This window comes from Manis javanica, chromosome 5, assembly GCF_040802235.1.
Source record: "Manis javanica isolate MJ-LG chromosome 5, MJ_LKY, whole genome shotgun sequence".
In the NCBI taxonomy this organism is placed as follows: domain Eukaryota; kingdom Metazoa; phylum Chordata; class Mammalia; order Pholidota; family Manidae; genus Manis; species Manis javanica.
Genome location: NC_133160.1, coordinates 106,286,985 through 106,299,106, shown reverse-complemented (window position 1 = coordinate 106,299,106; position 12,122 = coordinate 106,286,985). Strand labels below are relative to the sequence as shown.

Genomic DNA, 12,122 nt, shown 5'->3' with positions numbered 1-12,122 from the left:
GTGTGGCCTACAATTCAGCTCAATTCTGACATGATCTATAGTAGATGCATCATATACCACAGGTTAAGGGCTCAGTCCCCCAAGACAGAGTTCTTCTCCCCCACTTTAGGCACCAATTGCAAATCCAGGTTATTTGTTTCTGTGCTTCTGACTTACCAGCTATATATAGATATATATATATCATGACCCCTTCCTTGGGTTCAATTAAATTGCTGGAGGAACTCACAGAACTCAGAAAAACAGTTTACTTACTATATTATTATATTATCTTATATTATTTTATATTATATTATAAAGATATTAAAGGATACAAATGAACAGCCAGATGAAGAGATACATAGGGTAAGGTGTTTGTATGGAGTTTGGGGTGTGCCACCCTTCTGACACCCCAGCCCAAAAGCTCTCTGAACCCTGCCTGTCCTTCTGAATTTTCCTGGGGGCCTCATAGGCACGATTGATTAAATCATTGACCATTGGTGATTGAACTCAATCTCCAGCCTCTTCTCCCCTTCCTGGAGATCTGGCAGGTGGGGCTTAAAGTGCCAACCAATCACATGGTTGGTTCCCCTGGCAACCAGCTCCCATCCTCCAGGGCTTTGCAAAAGTCACTTCATTAGCATAAACTCCTCTGTAGTTAAGAGGGGCTTGTTATGAATAACAAGACACCTTTATAGCTCTTGTCACTTAAGAAATTCCAAGATTTTAGAAGCTCTGGGCTGTGAACGGGGCTGAAGGTCAAATATACATTTGTTATTAAAATCACTGTATCACAGCTGTCCTTTCCAATCTTCCTGCATCTATGCTGGTCCTTTACTTCTACTTTACCTGGAGCCTGTATCCCTTTAGCTTGACAGACTCTGTGTTAGGGGCAAGCCCTGGTTATGTGTCACAGCAAAGGCTTTTATGAAGTGCATTTTCTTAGGTTAATCCTCATTCTTTCCATCATAGAGACAGTATAGCATTATGGAACATGGATTAGATTTGGAGTGAGAATATCTTTGCTCAAATCCTGGTTTCCAAAATTGTGTGATCTTGGAAAGTCATTTAACTGCCTATTCATTTAATCAGTCATTTTATTTCCATTTATTAATCTGTATAACAGACCCACCCTGTAATAATCTGTATGACCTGCATGCCTCACATGCTTATTGAGATTTTTAAGTGAGATAAAATTTGGGGATGAGTTTAATGAACATTAAACAATCAGATAAATATAAGGGAGAGTGATTATAATGTATATTTAAAAAAACACACACAAAAAACATAGTAAGGACATTTATTCTGACAATTTTCTTATACATTTATTAGCAATCATATCAGCTAATAATCATGGAGATTCTATTCTACATCAGGCACTGTACTATGTACTAGATTCACATTGTCCACTTAATCTAACAATAGCCCTGCAAAGTAGGAATTATTATCTTCATTGAGTTGATGTAGAGATGGAGGCTCAGAGAGTTTAAGTAAATTGTGAAATTCGAATCCTTCTCTGGTTCACTCCACGGTCCCTACTCCTCCCCTTGCCCTCCAGCTTTAGAGCCCCGCTCCATCCTAGTGCTTGTAGTGTGGCTTTGGCATTGTTTGTAGTGAGCTCCTTGAGAATTGGAACCCTCTTTTCATCTTTAGTCCGTTAGCACCAAGTTCAATGTTAGGCTTATTGAAGATACTTTTCATTGTCTTGTTAAATCAAGCACATATTAAATGCCCTATTCCCTTACAGTGTGTTAGCATGGGGATGTAATACATTTTCACTTCAGAATTCAGGACATGTTTTTAAAAGGCACAGAAGGAAAACACTAAAATGGAAAATACAGTGACTTCAGATACTCAGGCCTTGTGATTATACTACTTGCTTTCTTTGCTGCTGCCTGATCATAAATTGCCGAATGAAGCCAATAAGGGCTTTAAAATTTACTCAGCTGGATTGTGTTTCTTAATAGTATATCCACACAACAGAGTGTTATGCAGCTATCAAAAAAATAATGAGGACAATCTTTATAAACTGATATGGTATGATTTCCAATATACTGTTAAGTGAAAAAAGTGAAGCACCATAAAGTATCTATTGTATGATATCCTTCATGTAAATAGTAAAGGTGTATAACAAGACACACATATATCTGTTTAATTGTGCAGGAAGAACTATAGGAAGAATAAAACAGAATTTAAGGAAATTTATTACAGTCAGAGGAAAAATGGGGTGGAGAGAATGGAAGAATAGAAATAAAGTAGTAGGGATGGGTGACACTTCCCTTTGTATAGCTCTGACTCCAAACAATGTTAATATTTCACATGTCAAATGAACACATAAGTGAATAATTAAAATCAACCAGAATGTGGAAGACACCCAAAATGCAATATAAACAGTTACAAATGAACCTAATTGTATTACAACTAATATTAAAACCACACTGAAGGGAGTGGGGAAGAAAAATTTAATGACAGTAACTTTGGAAACAGTATTTTGATTATTTAATATAAGGCTAAAGACAAATATAATTTATATAAATACCATATTCTAGTTAGCAATCTTTGTCACAGGGAGTATGGATTAGCAACTCAGGAAATTCTATCTTCCTATTTATCGATCTATCTATCTACATACACACATACATACATACATACATACATACATACAATAGACTTGAACAAATAAGCATGTAAATACATTGTATAATGAAATTGAGGTTTTTCACTGTCAGAAATATTACAAGTAAGGAAAGGAGAAAGCTAGTATGAATCCTGTGTTGTTGGATTGGAATCAGAAATATGAACTCTTTACTTACACACACACACACGCATAGATGTAGATATGTATATATGTGTATATATATATTTCCCAGCTCTGTCCATTGAGAGGACCTAGAAGCAGCAAAAAAACCCAGTATTAATGAGGATACCTAATGCTGAAATCTTGGTTTCTAAATACCATTTTGTGATTAAAAAGTGCTCAAAAATGGATTAGAGACAGGACCTCAGAGCCAACTTTATGGCTCTGCCAATGGCCAAAGCTAGGATGGTTTGAACAGCAAAATAATGTTAATAATGGATTATAACTCATAGACCAAAATAACTATTCAATATTCCATTAAAGAAGAGTTTAAAATGCTGGAGAAGAGATAGCACTTTCTTATGACAGAATTCCCATTAATGAATACAGGAGGAATGATGGAAATATAAGATCACCATTTCACAAACACCACATAAAAATTGTTGTAGGCAAGACTCAAAGGGATGCTAAAACTGGTGGGCTTTGAAAGTATGATGAGAAACAAGATATTTACATGGTCTCAAAGTGTCTCCTCACAGACAATTAATAATTACAAAAGGGAAAATAGCAACTTTATAGAGGGGAAATCTGGCAGACACTAGCTTAGCCAAGTAATCAAAGTTAATATTACCAGTAATGGGACATAGTGACATCATGTGCTTTATTACCATGCACTGAAGGGCACAACATCATTTCTGTGTTATTCCTACCAAGAATGCATAATCAGAACCTAATCATAAGAAAGTATCAGACAAACAAAAGGGAGGGATATTCTATAATATAACTGGCCAATACTCTATAAAATTGTCAAGATCATGAAAGATAAAGAGACCGAGAAATATTCCAGATGGGAGGAGACTAAGGAGACAGTGACCGAATGCGGTTTAAGATTCTGAATTTTTCCCCGGGATTAAACTGACAGAAAAGGGACTGTCAGTGCTCTCCAGCCAGAGACCATGAAGAGTATATCTGTAGCTGAACATGCTGGGTTTACTTAGCTGTAGCAGGGGATAAGGCACATCATGGCAACTGTAGGGTATCTCTAGGAGGTTGTTAGAAAAGACTTAATTTGGAGCAGGATTAAGAAATGCTTCAGGAAGTGGAATACAATTATATGATTGGGTGTATTAATAGATATCACCTCTAGGGGGCGCTGAATAGAGCGAAACTAACCCTGCAGTAGGTAAAGTAGCAGCAGACACTCTTATTAGCCAGGATAGAGAAATGTTTGGTACTTGGTGGCATGGATAATGTTTAAAGTTCATTTGTGTCCAAATATGATTATGGAGTGTTTGAGTTTTTATCTGAATCCATCATGGGCACAGAGTTGCCTTATCCAATGTTGATGCTCTGTGAAATTACTTATGTGCAAGAGGAGAACACCAAGACTAGTGTGTGAGTGACAACATGGACAGACCTTGAGGGCATTACACTAAGTGAAGTAAGACAGAGAAAGACAAATACCATTTGATCTCACTTCTCTGTGTCATCTAAAACCAACCAACCACCCAACTAAGCCTGAGTCAGAGAAACAGAGAACAGATCAGTGGTTGCCGACTTGGGGTAGGGAGCGGGGGAAATGGGTGAAGGTGGTCAGAAGGTACAAAATTCTAGTTATAAAATAAATGAGTCCTGGAGATGTAATGTACAGCATGACAACTGGAGTTAACTTTACTGTACTGTATATTTGAAAGTTGCTGAGAGAATAAATTTTAAAAGTTCTCATCACACAAAAAAAATTGTAACTATGGTGATGAGTGTTAGACATATTGTGGTGATCATTTCACAATACACACATATTGAATTATTATGTGGTACACCTGAAACTAATATAATGTTATATTCCACTTATATCTCAAAAGAAAAAAAAAGATCTCCAGTGAGTGCCAAGCCAGCTTGCAGCAACAGCAAAACCTTAGCTGATAGCACCAGGCCAGTTCCTGGATGGCAAAGGCTGTGTTTCTCTTCCACAAGACATTAGTGGGACAATTAATAACATTTGATTAAGATCTGTAATTAATTAATCAGTGGTATTTCATCAACTTTAATTTCCTGGTTTCAATATTTGTACTATGGTTATGTAAGACAGTAAGAATGGGGAAAGATGGATGAAGGGTATATGGGGACTATGTATACTATTTTTTAAATAGCATTGTTGACATATCTTTTACATACCATAAAGTTCACTCATTTAAAATGTACGGTTCAGTGGTTTTAGTATATTCATAATTGCACAGCATCACCATAATCTAATTTTAGACTATTTTAGCATGCCTCCTCCTAAAAAACCCCCACATCCATTAGCAGTCACTTACCATTTCCCCTCACTTTCCCCAGCTCTAAACAACAACTATTCTGTTTTCTATTGATTTGCTTATTCTAGACATTTCATATGAATGGAATCATAGAACACAGTAGTGCCCCTTATTTGCAGTTTGCATCCCACAATTTCATTTACCGATGGTCAACCATGGTCTGGAAGCAGATAATCTGCCTTCTGATTTATGGTCAGAAGGTCAGTAGTGGCCTAATGCTGCATCACAAGGCCTATGTCATTCACCTCATGTCATCTCATCATATAGGCATTTTATTATCTCATATCATCACCAGAAGGGTGAGTACAGTACAATAGGATATTTTTTGAGAGAGAGAGCACATTCATGTAACTTTTATTATGATATATTGTTATAATATTTCTATTTTATTATTATTGTTAATCTCTTACTGTGCCTAATTTATAAATTAAGTTTTTTCATAGGTATGTATGAATAGGAAAAAAACATAGTATATATAGGATTTGGTACTGTCTGTGGTTTCAGGCATCCATTGGGGGTTTTGGAACATATTCTCTGTGGATAAGGGGAGACAACAGCTTAGTCTTTCGTGACTGACTTCTTTCATTAACATAATGTTTTCAAGGTTCACCCATGTTGTAGCATGCATGCACCAGTACCTTTTCACTGCTGAGTAATATCCCATTGTGTAGGTATACCTGTGTTTATCCATTTGTCAGTTGATGGGTCTTCAGGTTGTTTCTACTTTTTGGTTATTTATGAATCATGCTCCTATTACTATCTGTGCACAGGTTTTTGTGTGGACATTTGTTTACATTTCTCTTGAGTATGTACCAGAAATGAAACTGCTGGGTCAAAATGCTAACTCAATGTGCACCGCTATACCACCACACCATGTTTAGCATTTTGAAGAACTGCTTTGAACTGTTTTTAAAAAATGACTGCATTTTGTACCAGGGTTCCAATTTTTTTACTTCCTAGCCAACATTTGTTACTGTCTCTGGGTGCTATTTGTGCAACATTTTTCATAAATTTAGAATTAGTTTTAAAAACCCACCAAAACATAAAGAATAATATGAGAGGAGTCCCATTCGATTTGCAACGAAAAATACAAAAATAATCTGTTACAAATTCTGTAAAAATATGCAGTTGACCCTTGAACAATGCAGGTTTGAACTGTGAGGGTCTACTTATATGAGGATTTTTTTTTATAGCTATACTGGAAACTTTGGAAATTTGTGACAATTTGAAAAGGCATTTTCTGTTCTCTAGCTTACTTTATTGTAAGACTACAGTATACTATTCATCTAATATACAAAATATGTGTTAATCAACTGTTTATATTATCAGTAAGGCTTCTGGTCGACAGTAGACTATTAATAAAGTTTCAGGGGTTCAAAAGTTTTGCAGGGGGGTTTGAACCCCCAACCCCAGCATTGTTCAAGAGTCAAATGTACTCCCAAATCCAAGTAGTATATAATGTAAATATAGACATTAAAAAAATTTTGAACTATACGTGCCTTTCCTCATTGTAATTCTTAGGAAATACTGTAAAAAAATTTCTTTTTTTGAATAAAATACCATAAACTGCATTCAGAAGGGGTGAAGCTAATTTTAAATTTATTAAGCTTGCCCTTCCATATTCATTAAAATGGTTTTTGGTTTTGATTTTTGCCTTATTTTAAAAAATGTACTATGATGCCTTTTACTGTCCTTTAACAATAAGAGATTTAATAACCATCGTGGATGTCACAGAAGGCAATGTGAGAGAAGGTTCTAGGAAGTGAACACACAATCTGGGGTCTGATTATTCCCTGCGTGCAGTTTTTGTGGGTGTCCGTGTGGGGGGGAGGAGTCTACTTTGAAGGGGAGAGTCATCGGGTCAGGGAAACTGGTCAGCTTGCTCTTGGCTGTGCCCTGGCTCCCCGCCAGGGAGGAGGGTCAAAGAGGCAGAGACCCAGCGGGACGCGCCTGGGCAGGTGCAGGTCTCAGTCTGGCTGAGCCGAGCTGCCAAACCCTCCCCGCCACAAGGGGCCTCTGGTTTTCCTTTTAGGGCAGAGAGCCGCTCCCCTGCCCGATTTACAGTGCCCGGGGTGGGCTTCAGCAGCGCAGGGCAGAGCGTGGGTGGGTGACCGCTGCTTCTCAGGATGGTGGCTGCGAGCTGCAGCTGGGCGCGGGAGGTGCTGATCACCGGGCGCCCACATTCTTCCTCCCAGTGAAGGCAGTCTCTGCTGGGACCGCACCTATGCCTGTGGATTCTCCAGGACAGCCAGCACAGAGCCCAGGACAGGGTCGGCCGCAGTCAGGGGACGGCCAGCTCCAGTGGCTGCAACTCGCGGCCACGTTGGGGTGGGGTATCTGCGAGTCCCGGGCCGGGCTGGTCCCTCCGGGCGGGTGGCTCTGGATGCAGGACGCGCCAGGGGGAGAGCGGCCGGGGAGGTCGCAAGCCTGGACGGTGGGGCTCCAGGGAGCTGGGGTGCGGGTGGGGCTTGTGGGAGGGTGGGGGCTGGCTGGGACATGGTCAGGGCGCCGCTTTCTCCTGGCACCTGGCCGGTGGCCCTGTCGGGCCGCCCAGTCTCATCAGGTGTTTATAATGAATTTTAAGAATTTTTATCTATGTGGGCTGTTAGCTTACCTCTGATCCGAAAGTACTGTAAGACAGAAACTTTAACTCCCGCTGATTTTAACACCTATTAGGTGGGCCCTAGATGCTACTCCTGATGCACATACTCATTTTTCATCTTACTTGGAAGCCTACAGCACTCTCAACAAATTCATCTGTCAAACTCATGAAAAAGGAAATAAAGAAATTGCAATTATTCCATTTCTGTTGCTCACCCCTTTCACAATAATTCATTTGGCTTTTGGAAAAGTAAGCCCCAATCTGGAATGCAAGTTCACAAGGGAAGGGAATTCAGTGGGCTATGTTCATTGATGGATCTCAAAAGTTAAGCACAGGGTGGGCACACAGTAGGCATTGGTTAACATGCCCCCTACCACATTCTCTTCTCCCCATCCTGCTGTCAGTGGGGGATGCCAGTTGGAGATGGAGATGGTGCATATTCAGACACTGGCTAGTGTCCAACCCTGAAAACCATTTGAGCAATAGCTGTTTTTCATAGAACCCCTTCCCACAGCCAGAAACACTCAGGTTTAGTTCTTCCCTAAATCCCAAACTTCAGTACTGAAGTGATAGAAACCACAGTTTTGAGTGATAGCTTCCTACAGTTGGGGCCTGAATGGAAGAGGCATTGCAGGAAATGCTGAAAAAAAATAAGTATATTTATATTTTCTTTTGCATTTCCTTTTAATCACCAACTATTAGGAAAAATATGAGTTGCTGTATACCACAGACTGTTGGGTGGTTATTTCTGGGTGATAGGCTGATAAATATTTTTACTTTTATTTTTATAAATTAGCGTATTGTCTGAAAAGTTTTTTACAGTTACCATTTATTTCTTTTATAATCAACACAAGACATATCCATTTTGGAAACAAAAAGCAAATAAAGTGATTTTTAAAAAATGCAAAGAGGTTAATGCTGATTATCCTAAAACTGTTCGTATTTTACTTTTCCTTAGCTCCTAGCCTGGCACACAATTGGCATTCAGTAAATACCACTAGAATGAATGAATGAATGAATATCCTTTCTGTAGTCTCTCTCAGAGGAAAAACATGTTCATTTAACTTGCCTATTTTTCAAGAAGTCCATACTGTGATTTTGAATATAATAAGCTGAAGATTTCAGAATAAAAAGTTGCCTGCAGTTACAGGACTGTCCTTTCCTTCACCTGCCTGTCCTCATTCAACATCTGCTATATATATTTGTTTTTCAAATTGGCTATTGTTAGCGATTGGAGCAGTTTGAGACTTGGGCATTCTGAGTGACTTTGAACTCCAATTCAGGGTAATTGGTCTGTTTTTTTTGGCCTGTGACTTCATCCAGAATATCCATGCGCTGACTGCTCTGTAGTTTTTAACAGAACTTCACTTCTCAGGGTAGTGGCCTATAATAGTCTTCAGCCCAACAGTCGAATCTCTAAGTTTCTTTTTCTTCCCACCTTTCACTTCCTCTTCTGAATAGAGGACTTTGTGAAGGGACCAGGTGCTTCCGGGGAAGGGACTTAAGCACAGAGAACTGAGCAGAGAGGGGGGCCCCATCAGGTTTCTCATGCTATTTGAAGTTCAAAGTTCGAAATTCATCTCTAGTGAAGTATACTTAAGCCAGTGGGGAAGGCTGCTCTATTCAGCGAGCCCAGGAGAGCCCTAGGGGGATCCAGCACCCCAGACTTCTATTTGGCCGATTTAGCTTAACCTGGAAAGGTTCTTGTAACCTCTCACATGAAATTTCTTACTGGAGGAAATAAAGTTTAAGACTGAGAGGAGATTGCAAACACACTTACTTTTATGCAGCTCTGTGGTTAAAATATCATTTCAAAAGTCTAGGGATCCTTTAAGTTGCAACAAAATATACAGCAGAAACAAGTGCAAAATGTCCCCAACAACAGCAAATCTCTTTGCTTCAGCCATTAAGTATCTTGTTTTTAACCGGAGCCTTTCAAGTAACTTAGCAAAAACCGGGTGGGGGTAGCTAACAGAAGAAAACTTTCCTGAAATATCTTCAGCGCCAGTGATGTTTCTAAGCATTTCTGGGACCTTATCTACAAAACCTGTCTCTTCCATTCAGTAGTCCTCAATGCTTTGCGTGGGTAAAGGGCCTTGGGGAGCCTGTCTGCCATGTAAAGGCCTGGGCCCTGCGCTGGGCTGTGGGCTGCGGTGCAGGAATCTGTGCAGAGCACCCACAGGGTTGCTGCCCCGACGCCATAGGTGCTGTCGTGTAAAGTAGAGAAAGGTGGCCTTTCGGCGCAGACACAGCTTGGTGAGAGTAAGGAAAATGGTATCCTTTCTCCAGGCAGGGCAGCTCAGGCCAGGGACTCCAACTCGCCCGAGAAGCGCAGACTGAACTAGCCCCACGTGCTCCTCTGCCGCTGCTGATTGCGGAGCCCTGGCATTCAGGACACTCCAGTGCCAGCAGCTTTGCAAGCACGCTTCATACCCCACTGCCCTGGGCCTTTCATTTCTCTTGTGTTATAGATAACTACAGAGCCAATTCAGCTCAGCAAACAGTGTGTGTGAAAGGCTTGCCCTTGCTTTGGTAGGGAGAGTGAAGGAGGTGTCCGGAGCTCCTTCTCCAGGGCCAGCAGAAGCCCATCACTAAGGGACTTCCAGCTGTTTCCTCCTCAGTACCACCTTTGATCTTGCAGGAACAGAGAATGATGAAAACAGTTTGGCTGCGGCCATTCAGTAAAAAGGAAAAATGGAGGCAGGAGGAATCGAAATGGTAATCTCCGTGGACAAGGTTTGAAGAGCAGCCACAATTCCTCTCTTTAGAAGGCTTCTTTCACTCAATGGCCTCAATACCAAGAAACCTTGCAGAATTTAGCTCATATTTTAAATATCCTAATTTCATCCATTAGTCTTAGTTTACAACCAACCTTAAACCTGTTTCCCCTGTCTTGGCACACCTCACTCTTGAGAAGGACAGACCATCATCTTATTAATATTAATTACTAGTATTAAAATTCAAATTATACATAACATTAATCAACATTATTACTGTTAATCAATCTGGGTGCTAAATATATTGCTCAGATTTCCCGCTTCTTTCTAGTGCTCACTGACATGAAATTTGAATTTTTTCTGCTTTGATTAAAACATTCCCATTTCATAATCTCTCATCTCATAAGCCATACATGTAGGGTAACATGTCAACACATACAAATAAAACACCATAAAAAATGCATTCTACTGTTTTTCTTACTTTCATTATGAAAATTCAAGGATTCTCATGATTCATCATCTGAATCTATAAAAGACCCTCTCCTGTTTCTAAATATTTTAAATGAGTAAAATCTTTTCAAAGCACAAAGAAATTGGACCAGCATAAGTAAACATGAATATGCACTGAAATGAAGAGTAGAATTAATTATTCAGTTAGTAAACACAGAATCTAATACGTTTCCTCCTGAAAGCAGTCATTGATCAGGAGTCAAGGTCAGCTCACACAGCTTTAAAAAGCACGGTGTCTAGCACATGCTTGGCACATGCTTGTGGGTTTGACTGAATTTAAAGCAATTATATAAGGAAACATTGGTCTTTCATTGGAACTTCAGAATACAGCATGCTTGAAATAAAAACAAGAAAATCAAACGCTTTTAAAGGAAATTTTTTTCTCAGGGCTAAGATAAGCTTTTAAAACATACTTAATTTTTAAAGTACTTACAGTTAAGAAATGGGTTCTCAGCAGGAAGTATCTTGCGGCCTGTGAAAAATCTCACTACAAATGAAAGATAGTGAAATGGAGAAGTCGGCGTGTTTCTATTGCCATATGCAGTTCAAAGAACAGATTCAGAGGTTTTTATTGGCCAGGGTAATGCAGGCAGCAAAGAGATTTCAAGGTGTTTTTCTGTTATCTTGAAAATGAAAATATTTCCTGCCCAGAGAGGCCTGATCTTTCTCCTACATTGTGTTAAGTACACTCATATATTTTTTTAGGGTGAAAAAGATTTGATTCATTATATAATTTGCTTTTATGTACCTGACAGAGTTTACCAATATTTAAAATTTACTTTCTCCTTGTAATACAATAAATAACTGTGATTTAGTGTATATTTATTGGAGAGCTTACAGGTAGTATTTAGGAGAAAAAAGGCTCCCTGGAATTCCCTGCTTAATCAGACATGTCTCTCTTTTTTTCCTGCTACTTTGGATTCCTTTCTTTGTTTTCCCGAACATTAATTTCCTTACTGTATGGTAGGTATTGTTCTAAATGCTCTGTGTATGTTACATTGAATTCTACCCATAACTTTCTGGTATGGTTAGGTTATTGTCCTCATCTAACCGATGAGGAAACTGAGTCACAGCACTGGTAGGTGGCTAGGAGGTGGCAGCTAGGGATTGGCTGAGATGGGACTCTGTGCACTCTGGCGTCTGCACCCCATATTTACTGCTTAACATTCTCACTGTACCCTCTAACACTCACCTTGCTCTAGTGG

General features: G+C 39.5%; 1 protein-coding gene across 1 annotated transcript in view; it reads right to left on the bottom strand.

Moving 5' to 3' along the window:
- Positions 1-11,506, bottom strand: part of LOC108406618 (placenta associated 8) — a 30,318-nt gene extending 18,812 nt beyond the window's left edge. The window contains exon 1 of the mRNA XM_073237374.1: positions 11,351-11,506. The gene's annotated coding sequence lies outside the window, so the exon portion shown is untranslated. The remainder of the gene's footprint in view (positions 1-11,350) is intronic.
- Between the last annotated feature and the right edge of the window lie 616 nt (positions 11,507-12,122).